Source organism: Chionomys nivalis, chromosome 23 (assembly GCF_950005125.1).
Source record: "Chionomys nivalis chromosome 23, mChiNiv1.1, whole genome shotgun sequence".
In the NCBI taxonomy this organism is placed as follows: Eukaryota; Metazoa; Chordata; class Mammalia; order Rodentia; family Cricetidae; genus Chionomys; species Chionomys nivalis.
The window spans coordinates 32,946,201-32,965,995 of NC_080108.1; the positions used below are offsets into that span (position 1 = coordinate 32,946,201).

The following is a 19,795-nucleotide window of genomic DNA, read 5'->3' on the forward strand; positions in this document are numbered from 1 at the left end:
TCATCTGAAATTATCACACAGAAACTGTATTCATTTAAACACTGCCTGTCCCATTAGCTCTAACTTCTTATTGGCTAACTCTTACATATAAGTTTAACCCATTTCTACTAAATCTGTTTATCGCCATGTGACTGTGGCTTACCAGCAAGATTCTAACCAGCATTGTATGAGGCAGGAGATCCATGGCATCTCTCACTGTTCCTCTTTTCCCAGAATACAGTTCTGTCTACTCCCTGCCTAAGTTCTCGTCTATCAACTAGACCAAGGTAGTTTCTTTATTCATTAGCAATGAAAGCAAAACACAAACAGAAAAAACTCCCATACCAGACTGTAAATGTGTTAAGTACAGAGGGACATTTCATAGTATGTGGTACATATCTAAACTAGCATACATGTTTTAAAGATATCTTGACTTCAATATTTGGTTCAAGTTGTATATTATATTTGTATATAATTCATTCTATCATATTATATGGAATATTTAATTATAATTTGACTGGATAAAAATTACACATATAAACAGGCAAAAACTGATCACAAAAAAATAAGAATAAAGATGCATTGGCAGCCCAGATTTGTATCAAAAATCTATGGACAGGAATGAAGGCTTCCATGTATATATGTAGATCTGAGGCAAAAGCAGCTGCTGGCTTGCTCAGCCTGTCACATTGCCAATTTTGTAGGCTGTTAACTGGAAGTAAAACGCAGTGTAAAGTACATTTTATCCTGTGTTCCCTTGTCATTTGCTTTGCTTCTTTTCACAACACACAGGGAGGAGCAAGACACAGATGACTTATCAGCTCTGGATGAGATCACCATGTTAAATGCAGTCCTGTGCTTTGCTGTCCTCGGTTTGAGATCTCTCTGCTTATTGGTTCCAAGATTGCATAAAAAGGAGTGCACTGAAGGATTTTGCCAGTGGGGCTTTGACTAAAGTCCTGCTAAAAGCTGGACTTTAGTCAAAGCCTCACTGTAAACCACACCAGAGGAAAAAGATATGTCCCAGAGACCTGCAGGATACAGAAGGAATAGGAAAAGCAAGGAATTTGTGAGAAGAGTCACCCGTTTCTGTTTGCAGTGCACGAAATGTGCTCAGTCTGAAGCCACCGATTCAGCCGTAAAATCTGTGATTCCTAGGTTAGCCTTAGGTTCTGTATTTTCTAAAATGAGTATTTTCTTAAAAGCTCTATACCAGACAAAAACCCGGTTGTACTAATTTTTTTTTTTTTTTTTTTTTTTTTTTTTTTTTTTTTTTTTTTTTAACCTTGGTGAATTTTTTTATTCTTTTTTAATTAAAATTTCCAACTGCTCCCCGTTTCCCATTTCCCTCCCCTCCTCCCACACATTGCCCCCTCCCCCCACTCCCCTCCCCCATCCCCACTCCTCTTCTCCTCCCCCCAGTCCGGTTGTACTAATTTTATGCGTCTTTGGAGGCCACACTAAGAAAATTGCTATGTCGGCAAATAGCCTCTGGTACCCGGCAATATGAAAATTTCAAGTGTCTGATTCCCTCATCTGTATGCTTAGGGACTCTGACATGACATTTCTGAATGTGATACCAGGAAGCTGCAATCGGCAGCACAGTATCACAATCAGCCATCAGCAGAGAGAAATGGAAAATTTCAGGTAGATAGGTGGGATACAGACCCGAGAAGTCAAATATGTGATCACATCCTAGTTAACTCACAATTATTTCCCCTTTTTGATAATTGGATTCTGGTCCTAGGTAAATAACATTTTTTCCTGTCATCCACTTTACTTTCATTTTTTCTGTCAGAGGAAACATTGAGGTTGGGGGAGAAATGAGTCAGCACCTCTGATGCAGATCTCCAAGGTAACCACAGGCTTTGTTCCTATTGGTGGAATTGAGATCACACTCCTCATTGTTCATGGAAAAATTTGAATGCACACACTCCTTCAGTCCGCAGCAAGAAGAGCTAATAATTTTGTCAGCATAGCAGGTCCTTCCTATACTGCCTTTGGGAATATGCTATCTCTCTGCTACAATATTTTATACCAGAACCTCGAATGTACATTCGCTCAGACCCGGCAGACTGATATTGACAGCTTTATGAGAAAAAATCCAGGGAAATTAGCAGTCAGGTAATGGTTTATTCCACGTATTACATTTATGAGTCACCTGTTATGGTCTGTGTATCATGTCCATCCTTATTTCTGAAAATTCTCCTCCTCTTTAAACTTGTGGTACCACTGTCTCTGTCTCGAAACACTGCAGAATCTGGAAGGAAATATTTCAGTTCAGGTTTCAGTATCTGACAGTGTCAAGGGGATTCATGCCCTTTACTCTACCAAATTTCGTTGTGAAAATTGGTATGGCATTGCAGGGTTTTTCTTTATAAAAACTTAGACTAATTGAAAATATTATGTAGTAATATATGAATGCACTTCCGTATCTGTCAGAAAACACTCTGAATTTAGAATAAGGTAGAGTAGATAAATACTTATTACCATCTTATTGCATTTTAGGTGCTCACACGCTCAAATTTATAGTTTTGATCGAAATATTCTTTGTGTTTTGGAATATAAATACTCATGTACATGATATTTTAATACTGTATTCCCATTCCTAATTAGGAAATCAGACAGCATGAGCTTTTTTGGAAATCAAGTGTTTATTGATGGTGGCAGCTAGATATTAAATACTTCCCTTGAAAATAATTAACCCAATAGACTTCTTGGTTATTGTGTGTCTTGTTGTTGTATGCTTTGAACAAGTGCATATCTTAACATGTATCTTCCATAACAGACAATAAATGCTATCTGCTAGTAATGTTGAGACTGGAAAACATTGGTACTTTAGAATCAAGTCCCTCCATTTGAATCTGTAACAGTATTTATTCCATCTTTAAAAAATAAATGTATGAAGCTTTCAAGTAGTTTTAAAAACATGAAACATCAAAACATAGTAATGCACAGCCTGTTATTTTCTATAGAAATGTCTTCCCTGCACAGGTTATTTTCCTAATAGTGCCAAAGAACATCTCTGATGAGGGTCAAATTATGCTCCGATAAATGCACATATCTCTATATTTCATTACACTATACATAAATAAAATATAATATATTTATGAAAGTCTTTCATCATTGTAGTCATACATTCCTAGCCATTAAAGCTATTTGAGTTATGCCTTCCATCATATAGTTTTAGTAAAAATATTTACTTGATTTCTATCTTGATTTTTTGACTATTATGAAAAAAAGCCTTTGAGGACTTCTTACTATTTTCTTTTTGGCATGTAGATAATAAGAGGATTAATCTGCAATCATAGCAAAAGTAGTCAGTCCCACTTAAATTACTCATAAAAGGAGATGTACTAACATTCTATCATGATGAAAGTATGTGGGAACTTGCAAAGCTGGTTCTTTCCACTGTGCTGGCATTGTAAGCATATTATTGAAATGGTCTGTGAATGTCTAGTTTTGCACCAATAGCCATGACTTCAGCCAATATACAGATGAAATAACACATTACTTGTATCTGAGTGAGAAATAGCTGATAGTCTCATGCTATAGAAATTCAGTTTTATAATCTCTCTCCTAATAGACTATGAAGCATCACAATTACTTTGCACTATTTATATAAGTTTATATATTTGTACAAGTATGAGATTGACTATGCATAATTATATTTATACATTCATATGCACATATGTGTATACTTTCTTGATATAGTTTAGAATTTTATACACTAGTACTTCATTTATGTTATTTTACACTCAATTCTGCTTCTTTCTTTAAAAATATATCTTTACTAAAATTATCAGAATAGATCTTACTATATAATAAAATTTGCACTGGCCCGTAGGTAAATCAAATGAGACATTGGAAGGGGAGTGAGAATGGGATGGGACAAGAATCACAAGAGATGGAGACAAGACAGGATTCTGATAAAGTTTTGTTTATTCAGGGGAATAATCCAGGTAAATATAGGGTAAGGAAAAGGAGGAAATTCTTCTTGTACATTGGTAACTAGGCAACTTACTGGCAACCTAACATGATGTATTGGTCAGGTGTAAAGACCCAAACTCAACATATAGAACAGTCAGATTGTTCAGAACATGGGAACAACGGATCAATAACTCCATGCAGAATTAGCATTTGACAGATAAGAACAGAAGGAGATGCCAAATGCAACATGGTGGGGGAGAAAATTTTTAGGGAGCAGTAAGTCTCCCACAGGTTCTCCTTTTTATTTTTATTAATTTTTAGAAAGCCGAAAGTCACTTGATTAGACTGTCTCTGTCTTAGTATGGGGGGAGCTCCTGTAGTCCCACCCTTACTCATCATAGGAAGACAAAACTGTTTTGGATTATGTTCCTGTCTTAGGTGGCATGCTTAACATAGGTATACGTCTTCCCATTTCCAGTCTCTTGCTAATTAGCCCATCACACCAAGTGTAAAGACAATTTTCTTTGTACCTCATGTGTGCTTGATCTTACCAATTAACTATTGTCATATTTTTTTTTACTGTTGGCCATGTCTAATTATGATAATGGACTTATATAGTTTTCATTTTCTTGTATAGTTTACATGTTAGTTGCCTCATACACCTGTTGTTTTAGAAATGCCATAACTTTAAAGAAAAGATCCTCGCGAAACAAAAATTAATAAGCCAAGCAAGGATGCTAACAAAGGAAGAAGGAAGGAGACACATTGCCTGTACCTCCATGACATTCATAAGGAGGGCAAAATAAAGTTTCTCTTAGGTTCTTTTTGTATTTTCCAAATTGAAAAAAAAAATACAATGAAAGAAAGCAGAAGTATACAGAAGCACAGCACTTCTAAAACTATACCTGATGATGCGTGATGAACTGAATGCAAAGGTCACTTCCTTATCTAGGGTACAGATTCTGACAGAATGTTTGAGAAATGGGCAGAGAAAGTATGCTTTCACCTATGCTTGGTCTGCCAAGCAACTGTTTCCCAACTTCGTTTCATCTGTCCCAGGAGGAGCCTGCACTCTAGTCCAATTATGTCCCAAGAACTTCCTCCTTTCCCATTTTTATTTGAAACCAAAAGATGTTTTAACCATAAAATATGTATTTTTGCATTTGATCGAATATAAATTGATACATAATCAAGAATAAAAGAATCATAAAAATGATTTCAATAAGCATACAACTTTAGGTATGAAGAATACTTTCTAAAAATCCCTTAGGATCTGTAAATTTGTCCGCACAAGATTGTGCAATGTTGGAGGCATCTGAATCAGGAAATGATTTAGCAAATGTAAATCCTATATTATCATGTAATTGATCAATGAGAGATTGAGCAGAGTCATTGTCCAAAAGATAAGCTTGAATAACTTTCTAATTATGTAAGGAATCATTATAAGCCAAATCAGTAATGCAAATACTAGTTCATTTCTAATCACAAGGTACTTTGTTTCTGTAAAATAGAAATTTTTTCCAAACCACCCACCATTTTTTATTGAATACATCAATCTCTGTCTGAACTCGAGCAGCTATTTGAGCTTTCTCTATCCAGAGTTCATGAGGGTCTTTATGCCATTGCTCTATAAAATGGAAAACATTACCAGCCACAGAAGGAGTAGCAACAACAGCAATAAGATTATAAATTACAACTATTATTATACTGAACAACTGCTTTTGTCTTTTCAATATCTTTTTGAAGAATTCTACAATATTATCTAGAGGATTTGGGGCCCAAGAATGACCCAAGTAACTGGCAGCCAAATGTGTGTATGCCGTTGTAATATCATAAGTGATTGATTATGAGGATTAAATTTATCAGAGGAATTAATACATAAATACAATTGACAATCATAACAATTAATTCCAGTTGTAAAATTGATTCTTCCAACAAAAAATACATGTGGTAGTGGCACACAAGCAGAAACATTACTACTTCCAAATAAGGGAAATTTCTAAGTAGAAGCAGATACTACTGTTGCAATAAATGAGCCATTTAAAAGCTGAACATCGCCGGGCGGTGGTGGCGCACGCCTTTAATCCCAGCACTCGGGAGGCAGAGACAGGTGGATCTATGTGAGTTCGAGACCAGCCTGGTCTACAAGAGCTAGTTCCAGGACAGACTCCAAAACCACAGAGAAACCCTGTCTCGAAAAAACCAAAAAAAAAAAAAAAATAAATAAAAGCTGAACATCTTTTAGGGCAGCCACAATCTTCTGAATTACAGTAGGGGTTGTGAGTATGGCAATGTGATTATCTCCCCATGCAGAAGATGTCTTCCAGTTATCATTTCATTCTTGGCTCAATTCAACCTGGTAACATTAAGCAAATCACAAGTGGTAATATTTCATTCAGAACAAGTGATAATAAATTGACTATATGGGCCCAAATGGATCTATTTATTTTGAATTGTTTTGCCAAATTTGCCCAAACATATATTCCAAATAAATGGCTGATATTTTAAACATAAAATATAAAATATGAACATACAGGATATGATAACTCATAATTTTCAATAGTATTGTCCCAGGTCTGATTAACAGACCATGCTGAAAGTCTTTGAAGATGAGTAAAATACCAGGTTTTAACCAATGATGTAATCTCACTAATAAACAAGGACAATTTCCAAACTTACTGGTTTTCTATCATCCATATAAGTTATAAGAGGTCCAATCAAAATTATTCAGATAAGTCAAGTCATTACAAGGAGGAGAGAGTATACGTACAGTGATATACACTAAAACATCAGTATATCCCTAAAAGACACTCTTAAACATAGGTGTACAAAAGACATAAGCACAATAACTTACAGCTGATCCCTGAACAGAAGAGACAATTTACAGAGCACATATGGCCAGAGAAAATATTCGGCTGTAACCAGTCTTTTGGACTGCTGGGCAATAATCTGACCATAGGGAACAAGAGATTTCAGCTGACAACAAGTTGGTGATTGTGGTAAAGACTAATGTTGTTGACATAATTTCCATAAATAAAATTTTACCATGGCCAATATTGGAATGTTTTCTTCAGGAGCCATAATTGTCACTCATCCTGCAGAAAGACAATACCATATCCTCTCCCTTTCTCCATTAGCAATGCAGGCGGGCATTCAGTATCTATGGCAATTTTTCTGCTAGTTCAACATTGTAGTATGAGCAAAATATTTCTCTAATTAATATCCTTTTGGGCCAGATTTATAAAATTTAATATGTATTAATGTAAAGTTGCCCTAATTCTTCCAAATATCTCACATTAATTCCTTACCAAAATCTTCCTTTATGAATTTCAATTTGCTGTTTTAAAAAGTAATGGACTTTAGTTTATCAAAATGGAATTTTATATTGAACATGTAGATGATTAGAATTAGTATGTAAATGTCCAGTTTCCTCCTGAACAAAGGAAAAAGCTACCAATGTTCCCCTATGGCATTTCCAAATTTTTAAATGTCAGAGCTCCAGACATTATGCATGTGATCATAGGTAAAACCTATTCAAAAAGGCATTCCGAATATGCTTTTTAACTAATTTTACTTTTACCTGAGCTTCTGTGGTAAGAAACTGATTTGTCTATATCCAAAGCACTTAAATTTTATTTTAATTTGCAAATTATAATAAATGTTGTCTATAGTTTTATCAGCCAATTGCAGTTTCTATTTTCAGATGTAATATCTTTTCATACTTTCCTATAACTATTAATATTTCCTGTTTCCTAAACTGATAGCATAGCTCATTATAACACTCATTGGCATTTTTATTATCATTAGGCATTTTAAGAAGTTATTTCCTTTCTTCTTCTCTAATTACAGTTCTTTCTATTGTTTGTTTTAGTTAAGCTAGGAATTCAATATAATGCTTATTAGATCTCTGGATAACTTTAATCCAAGAACCATACTTCTCTCCCATTGGTCAAAGATGCTCCAATGCTTCCATGCCTAATTGTCTCAGTTATTCATGTATTTCAACTGGAATATGAGTCTCCTGATTAGGGTTATCACTAGCTCCACTTGCCTGTTAACATAGGAAAAATAATTTCTCTTAGCACAGGATTGTTGTTGACTGCATTAATTTGAATTTTATCAAATTAAAAAACCCATATTTGCCATTGCAAATATTTAGGCTCTTTTTTATCCATTTTGTCTAAATTATCTTTTAATAATACTTTCTCTTCTATCCCAATAACATTTGAAATCTAAAATCATAATACCTCTAAAACAAAAAAGGCAGTTATAAAGTCATTTCTTCGTCCAAATACTTAATAGTAATCTTTAAGAGCCCCTCTGACTATCATTTTTCTCATCTATAAAACATCTTTAATGTACTCAAAAAACAATAATTTTTAATTTTAATATTTACCCCTAATGCCTTGAATGCATGTCTCATTTCATGCTAAGTAATTGTTTGTCCTACGATCACTATTCTGGTTACCGAGGTTTAGAAGACCCATCAGGTTCCTGTGTTTCTCTTCCTCTTAGTTATACTTCACTTTATATGAGCCTCTCTGAACAGCTTCTTGACTGAATCCCATTGTTCCAGCTACACGTTGGGGATGAGAATGAGATAGAACAAGAGACACAGGAGATGGAGACAAGACAAGAATTCTGATCAAGTCTTGCTTCTTCAAGGGAATAATCCAGGTAAATATAGGGTAAGGGAAAGGAAGAAATTCTCCTTGTGTACATGGGTAACTAGGCAAATTACTAGACAATCTAACTATGGTCAGGCAAAAAGTCCCTAACTGCAACATGAAGAAATGTCAGAATGTTCAGAAAATGGGAACAATGGAGCAATAACTCCTTGCAAAGTTAGTATTTGACAGATCAGAACAACATGAGAAGCCAAGCACAACAGGACGTGCAAAACTGAATCAGGGAGAAGTAAGTTTCCCACAAAAATTATTATATTTTATTGTGTAGATATGATTGTATACATTAGTATTCCATACTGTGATGGAGGAGGGTCATCTTTCTATTTGTTGTTTTATTGGTTAATTAATAAAGAAAACTGCTTGGACTTTGATAGGACAGAAAATTAGGTAGGCGGAGTAGACAGAACAGAATTCTGGGAGAAAGAAAGCTGAGTCAGGCAGTCGCCATGATTCTCCCACTCCAGACAGACGCAGGTTAAGATCTTTCCTGGTAAGCCAGCTCGTAGTGCTACACAGAATATTAGAAATGGGTTAGATCAATATGTAAGAGCTAGCCAATAAGAGTCTAGAACTAATGGGCCAGGCAGTGTTTAAAAGAATACAGTTTCTGTGCAATTATTTTGGGGCATAAACTAGCTGGCGGCCAGGAGCCGGGCGGCAGGAACGCGGCCCTGCTGCTCCACACTACAATACTGAATACACACTGTTGTGATTTTATATAACCAATTTAGCCTTGACCTTTCTAATACAAAGGCCTATCAATATTACTGTACAGTAGAAAATGATTCTGTTTTCTTAGCCCCCAAAATTTGTTAGTGGCTTTTCTGCTAACTGTGATAATTTTAGAGAGTTTTCTGTCTCTTTTGACATTCAATATGGGATGGCATTGTGCTTAGCAATTTTCATTTTGTTTTCCTGGTCTAGTTCTGTTTTTCCCTATTATAGGCCCAAAGCAGTTTCTTTATTCATTAATCAATAAATATAACACATACACAGAATGACTTCTCACATTATATTGCCATTTCTGTTTATATAAAAAGGAAAACTTTATCTTTAACATAGAAAAATTACAATTAACAAAACAGGTATCAAACAAGAATTACAGTTATAATATTTATTTCTATTTTACCATCTATCATAGCTAAGAAAATCTATAACTATCTATTCTTTAACTCCATCAAATGTAGGGAGGCTTTTTGTTCGTTTCCAGGCAGCCCGGAAGCTCAAACACAAAATAATCACACAAAAACATATTATTGAAATCACTGCTTGGCACATTGGCTTTAGCTATTTATGTGCTAACTCTTATATCTTGATTTAACCCATCTTTATTAATATGTGCATTACGAGGTCATGGCCTACCAGCAAAGTACATCTGTCTCCTGTGGCGGCCCCATGGCTTCTCTTAAACTCCTCCATTCTCCCAGCATCCAGTTAAATTTTCCCTTCTTAGCTCTGTTCCCCTATAGATCTGCTGTAGGTTCAAGGCAATTCCTTCATTAAACATTGATATTAACATCATACAGAGGGGAATCCCACATGAATCAAATTCTCCAGAAGGATATAATATTACCTAGTAAACAGGAAATGCATTGTAAGCAACTTTTAAAACTCTAGAGTTGACAGATACCTCTCATTTCCCAGAGAATCACCCAAAGTTTTTGGTGTTGTTGGAACATCTGTCTTTAGCCTACATGTCCATATTTTCTGACAGACTTTTCCACATACAGAAATTTTAGACAGTTTTGTTTATATTGACAGATTGTCAGTCACTTTTTTGTGTGTCTTGCAGAATGTGTTGTAGACTCTTTTATGAAGCAGGAAACCCAAAGTATTGTCTCACCTTTTAAAGTAAGCTTTAGTCATTATTTTATAATGGGTCCTTCAAGTTGAGTCAAAGAGTTCATGTAAGAACAGTTTTTTTTTTTTTTTTTTTTTTGTCCAATTGGCTAACCATCTCCATATGGAGCCTCTTTGGTGCACATTCTTTTCTGGTATTAGACTGGGTATGCCAGAAGCAGATGTGTCTCATTGTCATGAAAATCCTGTCTTTTAAAAACATTTTAAATGCCATATTCTTTAGTTTAAAAGGTTTGAAGAGCACTTATTCATCTGAAATACATATCTATACATCTAGAACCTCTAACTAACATGACAACAATCTTGACTATTATTGATTATTATCTATTAACCTATATTTTGGGCCAAAAATGAATGAGTGACACATAAAATGAATTATAATGTAAAGACTATCTGTTACACAAATATGCAATGTTAAAGAGATAAGAGAATGGACAAGAAAAGGGGGTGGTAAAACTGAATTACAGGAAAGCAAAGGTGGCAATATTTGAATGGAGCATCAGTCATTGCAGGAAAATTATTGAAAGAAAAACAACTTTTATCCTAATGCTATTGTTAACAGATTTAAAGATGGCTAGGAAATTTGTAAAAGGCATCCATCATAAAGTACTCTAAAGGAAGACAAGTTTATGTCTTGAGTAGTCAAAGATCCATTGCAATTATATACTATGTTGTTGATTTTGACATGATCAGCCTAGGAATAACCATGCTCCTTATTGTATGAAACAACTAAGAGATCAACAACGAAATTTTGTATAATCAGGGCCTATGCAGAAAACAGGTAGGTATTCAAGAATTAGAGGCCTAGAGTCACCCCTAGTATGTATGAAGTATCTTAAAGCTAGAGAAAATAGGATTCCATTCATGGCTCATTTAGATACATAGGTTTATGGCGTAGCTGTAGGCATTCTCAAGGATACACTCTGTACTAAGATAACAATTATTTCTAAGATTTACAAAAGTTAAACTTTATAAAACAAAATACAGGTAAGCAGAGAAATCTAGCCTGATGTGTGATGTGGGTGTCCCCTCTGTATGCTGTGATTACTATTATTGAATAAAGAAACTGCTTTTGACCTATAGAAGGTCAGGACTTAGGTAAGCAGGGAAAACTAAATTGAATGCTGGGAGAAAGGAGGAAGAGTCACAGAAATTTCTTGCAGTCCAGCTGGAGCCAGATGGAAAATTTCCCAGTAAGCCACTGTCACATTGCGATGTACAGATTAATGGAGATGGGGTAAATAAATATGTAAGAGCTAGCCAATAAAAAGCTAGAGCTAGAGCAGTGATTTAAATAATATAGTTTCTGTGTGATTATTTCAGGTCTGAGAAGCTGGCAACCAAGATGTGGCCTTCTTTACAACAAAATGGTCCACCTGTGGCCAACTAGAATCCACTTAAAACCTGAGAGAGCTTGGAAAGGGGTTCTAGACATAAACCCCAGAGGTAATCATGGCTTCATTTTAGTCAGTCTTTTGTTGGTGGCTTGCATCAACTCCTTTAAGAGCAGTTTTCGTGATACAGCAATGGCAGAAAAAAAAAAACCCACACCAATTTGAAATGCCTGCATCCTGGGCTATGTTTCTAGAGTGACCTGTGGCATTTAAATGGGTTTTGTAAGCACTGTGTTACAAACTGCTCAATGGCTTGACATAGAGTCACAGCATACTAGAAGTTGGGGCAATGTACACAGCTTGTAGATGAAGACTGTTCTTCATATATACATGAGACAATTCCTATGAAAATTAATAAATTCTGGTATTGTTATATTCCCAGGATTACATCTCTCAGGAACTGATCCTGTCACCTGTGTAGCAAAATATTTATTGCCTCTGAAACTTCTGCTTCTCTTTAAGCATGTGGAATCCCTGTCTCAGTATTGCATGCTCTGTATATGCAAGGAAGGTAATTCATCTCAGGTTTCAGTTACTGACAGAGACTAGGGGAATTCTTCACTCCTGGGACTTCCATTGTGGGAATGGCTAAGACATTGCAGTTTTATTCATGAAACCTTAAAGTCACTGAATATTTCAACCAGTAAAGTAAGTACATATTACCCTTACTTCTACCCATGAATCTTTATTGTTTATATAGTATAGCCGATCCATAATATCATGCAGGACATGAGCTTTCTTGGAAATCAAGACATGTCAGAGTTCTACTTTATACTACCCTTGAAAATAATTAAATGACCAGATTTCATTGATTTCATTGTCATTTTTCTATGCTTTGAACCAGTGTAGATCTTATCTCTTGTTTTATCAGACCCTAAATTCTTATGTCTGATAATAAAGCTGAGACTTTAAACTTTGGTACTTTGGAATCAACAGGCAACTATGAATCTGTTGGAATCTTTCTGCCATCATTTCAATACAATTTCATGTTGCTTTTTGCTGGGTTTTGTTGAAGACAAGAAACATCAGAACATAGTACTGAAACAAGAAAGTCTCTTTAGAATTTTGTACACATCATTGTGTTTATTCCCAACTAGTGACTTATTATAATCTCTTATGAGAGTCAAGTGATGCTCAAATATATGGGTTTGTCAATATGTCATCAGGACACAGTTCATTTCTACATGACTCTCTCAGAATGAGTTAAATTACTTTTCTATAAGTGACATCACTTTAGTCTCAGGTTCCTGGCCTTTAAGCAGTGAGGAGTATTCCTTCCAACTAATAGCCTTAATCATAATCCTTTAAATTACTTGTTTTCTATCCTAATATTTTTGGCTACTATATAAAACATACATCTGAAGATTGCTTGATAATTTTTATCATGAATGTTGCTCATGTGATTGAGGAATTTTGTCTTTGCTAATTTTATTTCATTAACATACAGTATAGCTTTAATTCACGTCCATTGCAGTCAACTCATTGAAGGTTCTAAATAGCAGGAGATAGATTTCTGTTCTATAATGGCATAAGTATGTAGGAACTTCAAAATAAGATTATTTCCATCACATTTTGAGTTGCAAACATATTTTTAAATGGTCTATGAAGCTCTGTTTTGGAGTGATATGCATGTGGTTGGTAAAGAAGCAAACTATATACTACCTTACTGGCCCTTGAGCAAGAAAACTCTGACATCCCTAATTAATATGAATGGTTCCGTTTTCATAATACTATCCAAAATTACTATGATGCATTTCAGTCTTTCATTTATTTATGTAGCTTTATGAATGTGTATATGTGATGTTGCTTAAGCATACATATATGTACATATATGTGTATGCTTATGTACACTTCTCATGTCATACTTTAGAATTTCATTTGTGAGTACTGTATATTATTTCATACTTTTTCAGTTTCCTCCTTCAATAAAATATATGAGGTACAAAATGTCTGAATCAATACAACTGCTTATTAGAATTATTTTACTTTGCAAATAGAAATGTATACATAACTTACATACACTCTATACACATTGTGACAATTATGTATATTCATTTTTAGCATTATCCTTGTGTACTTGAAAGACTATCAGTATTATTGTATCATAGAATCAGATTATTTCTATTCTGAATCTAGTATTTTTCCTTGACTGTTCTCCTAAGTGAAGGAAATTGAGGAAATTCTCCACCTGTGGTAAAATTACAGTTTGTGATGTCATTGTGCTAACCTCTTGTGTTTTTATTTTAACTCTTTGTGGCATTCAAGATTTCTAGATTTTTACTTTTCATACTTTTCTTTTCATTAGAAGACACTGTAGTCACAGATATCCTATTTTGTATGACATGAAATTGTGTTTGACCTTCGCGTGCAATATTTTCTGGCATTATGAAAAATGGTGATTTGTGTGGTTTGAGAAGGTAGCAATAGAGGAAACAATGTAAGTTTTTGCTAGTTGAACAGATTGATAATTTTGCAATATTGCTGTAATATGGGGATTTTTTCTGAGAGGTAGAATTAATGTTGCTTGTGGGTATAACAATAAAAAAATTATAATAGAGTAAGAATCTGTATTCCTTCATAGAATTTGCAGATGAAGATTCCGCTTCTTGGCTCAATACCTCCCTGGCCACATTGAAGAGATTAGCTTGTTATATTGGATATGAGGATAAATATTGATAAATTAGGACTTTTGAAGGAACTCGTGTAAGTAAAAAATTGAGTTGATATTTTATATTCCTGTTTGCTGAAGTTTTGACCTTAAAAATGTAGGATCGTTAGAATGAAATAATAACTATATTAATGGTTTAAGTAACTGTATCTAAGATAATAATAGTATAAGAAACTGTTAAAAGAACCATATTTTTAAGAGGAACAACCATATAACAAAATTTAGACAAATTCTGATGCTTTCTATACCTGGTATTCTTCAATGAGATTCTTGTTTGAAGTTTGTGTGAATTATAAAAGAATGCTAAAGACTGGCATCTGCATATTTTTAATCCTTCTGTATCCAATCTAGAGTTTCTCTTTTTTTGCGTCTAGATCTTTCTTTATTGAACTTATATATGGTTCTTTGAAAATAAGAGACAAATCTTAAACTGCCCTGTTAGTTGCAGTTTAACACTACACAGATTAACATATGTGTTACACAATGCATTATTTGCTGGGTTCTCCTCTTATGATTCCAAGAGAATCTAACTTTATGCTTGGGGTATTGGGGAGTCCTTATTACTTCTGTAGTTCAGCGAAGTTGTTGGGTCAGTGCTGACTACTAGTAGACTGTTTCCCATTGTTCATTAACCTCATTTAAGGTTTCTATCAAGGACCTAATAGAAGAGCCATACATGTCTTAGTCAGAAGCACTCAGCCTAGAAGCTGGCGCTATAAGAGCCATTTCTCTGTTTGCCCTAAGGATTGAGTCTAGCCAAGGAAAGTTGTCATCAAGAATATATATATATATATATATATATATATATATATATATATATATATATATATATATATATATGGTTCCAGTTTTGTTTGGTTTGTCACTTTCTTAATTTATTTTTTTTAAATGTATTATGTTGAATGTCTGGCCCTTAGTAGGAGTGCCATTTGTAGGTAGAATATTTTATCCCACCAGATGGTTCCCAAATAACCGTAGAGAGACTGTTATTCATTATAAATGTTTTTTAATGGATTAGGCTTGTTACTGCTTCCACCCTAGATTGTAAACCCTTCTTTTCTTACCTAGGCTATGTCATGTGAATTATTAACTTTCTCATTATAACAAGTTCATGTCTTTTGTTCTTTAACACCTTACAATACTGGAACTCCTCCCCTTCTTCCCCAGAAGACTCTTAGTCTGGTTCTCTCAACTAAATTTTATGCCTAGGTATGAGCCATGAAACTTATTTACTAAACCAGTCTATGAAATATATATTCACACTTTTTATAGGAATATTGTTCACCATCGTTTTGACTTTTTCATGCACACACATGCCCTTTTTATTGTATTTTATTTATAAGCCTACTAAGACATACATTTCTATTCTTGCCTCTATTTAACAAGGTTTTTGAAGAAAAATGATTATAAAAATATTTAGGTAATGTTAATTTCTGTGTATGTTTAATTTAAAATATCTGTAATTATTCCTTAAATATTTCATTTATAAAGCAGTGTATGTTAAATTTTATGCCACAGGTTTAGACCTGATCTGGAGCTGCCTTAATATATAGGATAAAATTTAGAATATATCATGTGCATTTGGAAGCATATCAACATGGAAAGTTTGCAATGTACTCTCAAGAGATCATAAATATGACTCTATATTATTTGGTAATGAATATATGGAGGGTAGATACCTCTGACTAAGAAGCTGTGAATGAATCAATTTCAAATGACTTTGCAGTTAGATGCTATGTTAAGTTTATTTGAAGGACCAATGTTTGAACTAGATCCATAAAACTGCTTTGTATAGTTTGAACTCAGAATATAGCAACATCTAAAATGTGCACTTTATATTCCCCAACTTTTATATCCAAAGCTTTTTCCTAAAATGCCCACTAAAATCTTTTTTCTTAGTCATGTGGCATCTCCCATTCTGTGATATGAAGTAAACACAGCAACACAATTTCAAAGAGTAAAATTTCCCTCACTACAAATATTAAAATAAGATAAAGAAAACCCGGTAACAGGAAAGATTATAGTACTAATTTTTCTGTTTACTACATTTAGCCTGGCAAACCTCAGCAAAGGAAAAACAAAACATATCTCAAAGCAGATAGTTTTAATAAACGACTGCACCAACAAGTTGCAAATAATCTATTTTTAAAAACATCTGCATCTACCTAGTATTTTAATAATATATAAGTCTCAGGTTCCTGGCTGACATGTTTGTCCATACTTGAGAGAAATGTTGAAAATTAAGATAGAAATCAACAAGAGAAACAGAGTTGTGAGGTCCAGGGAATATGTGATCTGTATCAAATTTATTATTCAATGTTATTATGTCTGAAATGTGGGGAAGAGGAATGCAAGAGAATTTCTTGCCATGATAAAAAGAATTTACAAAATATTCTTTTACCCATATCTCCAAATATCAAATAAAAATGCCTTACATCAAAATTCAGTTTTGTCTTAGCAAAACAGTCACCACACTGTAGGTCAAAAAATGCAGCTGTGTAACCTTGAAGAAGCTAAAGTTGGTCTGAACTCTTTTGAATTTAATAATGCAACATGGCAAACAGCTTTTTGTGTCTTAGATTGTATTCTTCAACTTTACAGAACTAGTTATTATTGGTACACACAATCCGTCATGAATTCCCTTTCTTGTTTGCCTAGATGGAGCAAAAACTTATCGATCATTTATTATTAGACTCTATTTAAAAAGGGTTGAGAGGGGGCCGGGCGGTGGTGGCACACGCCTTTAATCCCAGCACTCGGGAGGCAGAGGCAGGTGGATCTCTGTGAGTTCGAGGCCAGCCTGGTCTACAAGAGCTAGTGCCAGGACAGGCTCCAAAGCTACAGAGAAACCTTGTCTCGAAAAACTAAAAAAAAAAAAAAAATAAAAAAAATAAAAAGGGTTGAGAAGGAATGTGTATCTTGACTTCAGGACCATCTGAGCCAAATTTCCATTGAGATTTCACAAATATCTTTTTTTTTTTTTTTTTTTTTTTTTGGTTTTTCGAGACAGGGTTTCTCTGTAGCTTTGGTGCCCGTCGTGGAACTAGCTCTTGTAGACCAGGCTGGCCTCGAACTCCCAGAGATCTGCCTGCCTCTGCCTCCCAAGTGCTGGGATTAAAGGTGTGCGCCACCACCGCCCGGCTTCTACAAATATCTTGATATAGGCAAGCCAATAATGCCTATAAATTCAAATGTTCCTATACCTACAATACTTCCCCCTTATCAGCTTCTCATGGCTACAAGCTAACCCTGAATATACATTGTCCCAAGGAAGGCAGGCTGTTCCAGACTTCTCTATGAGACAGATCCCATGAAAATTTGAGAAGTCAGGTTTTTTAAAACAATGGGCACTAGAGGGTTTAAATAATGTAAGCATATACCATTTTTAGCACCAATATTACATATGCTGCTGCTTCCTCATAAGGCCTTCACTACATACTTATTTTGTTTTATTTTGTTCATATTTTAATCATTGTCTTTTTCCTTAGTAATCAGTTTTTGCTTTCTTACTTTTATCTTTTTCTATGTTGTGTATAATAAGTTTGATTCCTTTTAAAATAAAAATCCCAAACAAAAACATCAAGATCTCTTCTGAAACCCGAGGATTTGATTGTGTACAACTTTATTCTAAACCCCTGGCTGAAGAAGCTTATATGATGTAATACATTTCCTATGCTTTTCCAGTAGAAAGTGAGCATATGCTTGAAAAGTCAGATGCCTGCAACCAGGATGCTGAGCACCTAACTGGGAATCCATGGTAGTAGAGAGCAGATATCTGGGGAAAAAGAGACAATTTTTGTAAATTATAATGCATGGGAAGAAGAATATGATATTTTTGAATTCCATCCATATTGAAAAAGGCAAATATTCTTAAAAATTAGTATAGATAATATCTGGATGAAAGTACTTTTCGACTGAACAGAATATATTTGAGACAGTTAGCCTAATTAAACCTTTACGACTTTACAAACAAATTAAAATATGAAATTCATGTGGGCCAGTAATAGAAAAGAACAATTTTAGTTATAGTGTTTCTCCCTCAGTGGAGGCTTTTTGTCTGGGAAAGTGAAACTTTAACATACTTAAGCTAATGCAAAATTAACCTGGCTAGAATGAAACTATAGCATTAGAAAGACAATCACCACTGCTTATAATGCTGTCAGAGTCCTTTTGAGAGTGCCAGGTAAAGTTTCTGAGCAGGAACTTGTGACAGCATGAAAAAGAAACATGCCCACACAAAGAAATCACAAAGGTTTATAAATAGAAATTTTAGTATATTTTACAAGTTTTCTTCATCAATATATCACAAAATAATTATTATAGTTATTAGATCATAAAAAAGAAATTTAATGTTGATGTATGAGACTGAACGATGATTTTTTTATTATTTTACCATTTTCATTATCTTTTTATAGAAAATTTTTTCTTGTTAATGTTTCCTCCCTGTATGGCATTCACTTATTTTTATTTTAATTTAATTATTTTCTTTTGTTATTTTCCAACATGACTGCAGCCTCTACTCTCCCTCCTATTCAACCCCTACATTTGGACAATATCTGTTTCTCCACTGTATTCTCACAGTATGAAGGAGGCTTCGCACGGACACCAGCAAACATGGCATAACAACTTGCCATAACACCAGGCACCTTTCCCTATATTTAGGCAGAGAAATGCAAATCTGCAGGAGGACCAGGTTTCTAAGTGTCAGCCAAAGCCACAGGGACAAATCATTCTCTCACTGACAACTGTCCCAAAAATACACCAAGTGTCACAAATGTCACAGATAAGCAGAGGGATTGGTGGGTCCCATGAAGCCACCAAGGTTTTGGTATACCTCACAGTAATTTCTTAAAGTCATTCAACGTGTTTCATCTTTCTCTCTTGATTTCTGATTTCTTATGATTAATTTCTTCTGGATACAACATATATCCCAAATATTCAAAAGATAACTATTTTTTTCCCCTCTGGGGAAATTACTAACACTTCAGGGACAGCATTAACCTGAAGTTGACAAGATATTTCAAACAAACTTTACTTCTTTTATAAGGATAAGCAAGTAATCATCCTTTAATGGATGATATAAACTTGTTGAAATTGATCTCTAATAATTTGTGTAGCCTGAGAAACAGAATTCGGGCATAATGTAAATCTTTTTTGCCATATCCTGAATCAAGGTATTCCAATGATATCTTCTAATTGGATTGTTGAAATTAACTGATGAAACACTAAATGCAAATCTTTGACAACTTTGAGGAACCCAGGGAAAGAAAAAAAAA

General features: G+C 34.4%; 2 long non-coding RNA genes across 7 annotated transcripts in view; both read left to right on the forward strand.

The window, feature by feature from the left end:
• The window catches only part of LOC130865074 (uncharacterized), a 109,850-nt gene extending 97,447 nt beyond the window's left edge, over positions 1-12,403 (forward strand). The window contains exons 7-9 of the long non-coding RNA XR_009056074.1: positions 8,486-8,586; positions 11,781-11,903; positions 12,234-12,403. This is a non-coding gene — a long non-coding RNA (uncharacterized LOC130865074). The remainder of the gene's footprint in view (positions 1-8,485; positions 8,587-11,780; positions 11,904-12,233) is intronic.
• Positions 12,404-12,405: 2 nt separating this feature from the next.
• The window catches only part of LOC130865073 (uncharacterized), a 134,080-nt gene continuing 126,690 nt past the window's right edge, over positions 12,406-19,795 (forward strand). For all 6 annotated transcript variants that reach the window (XR_009056070.1, XR_009056072.1, XR_009056068.1 and 3 more), the window contains exons 1-2: positions 12,406-12,499; positions 14,433-14,554. This is a non-coding gene — a long non-coding RNA (uncharacterized LOC130865073). The remainder of the gene's footprint in view (positions 12,500-14,432; positions 14,555-19,795) is intronic.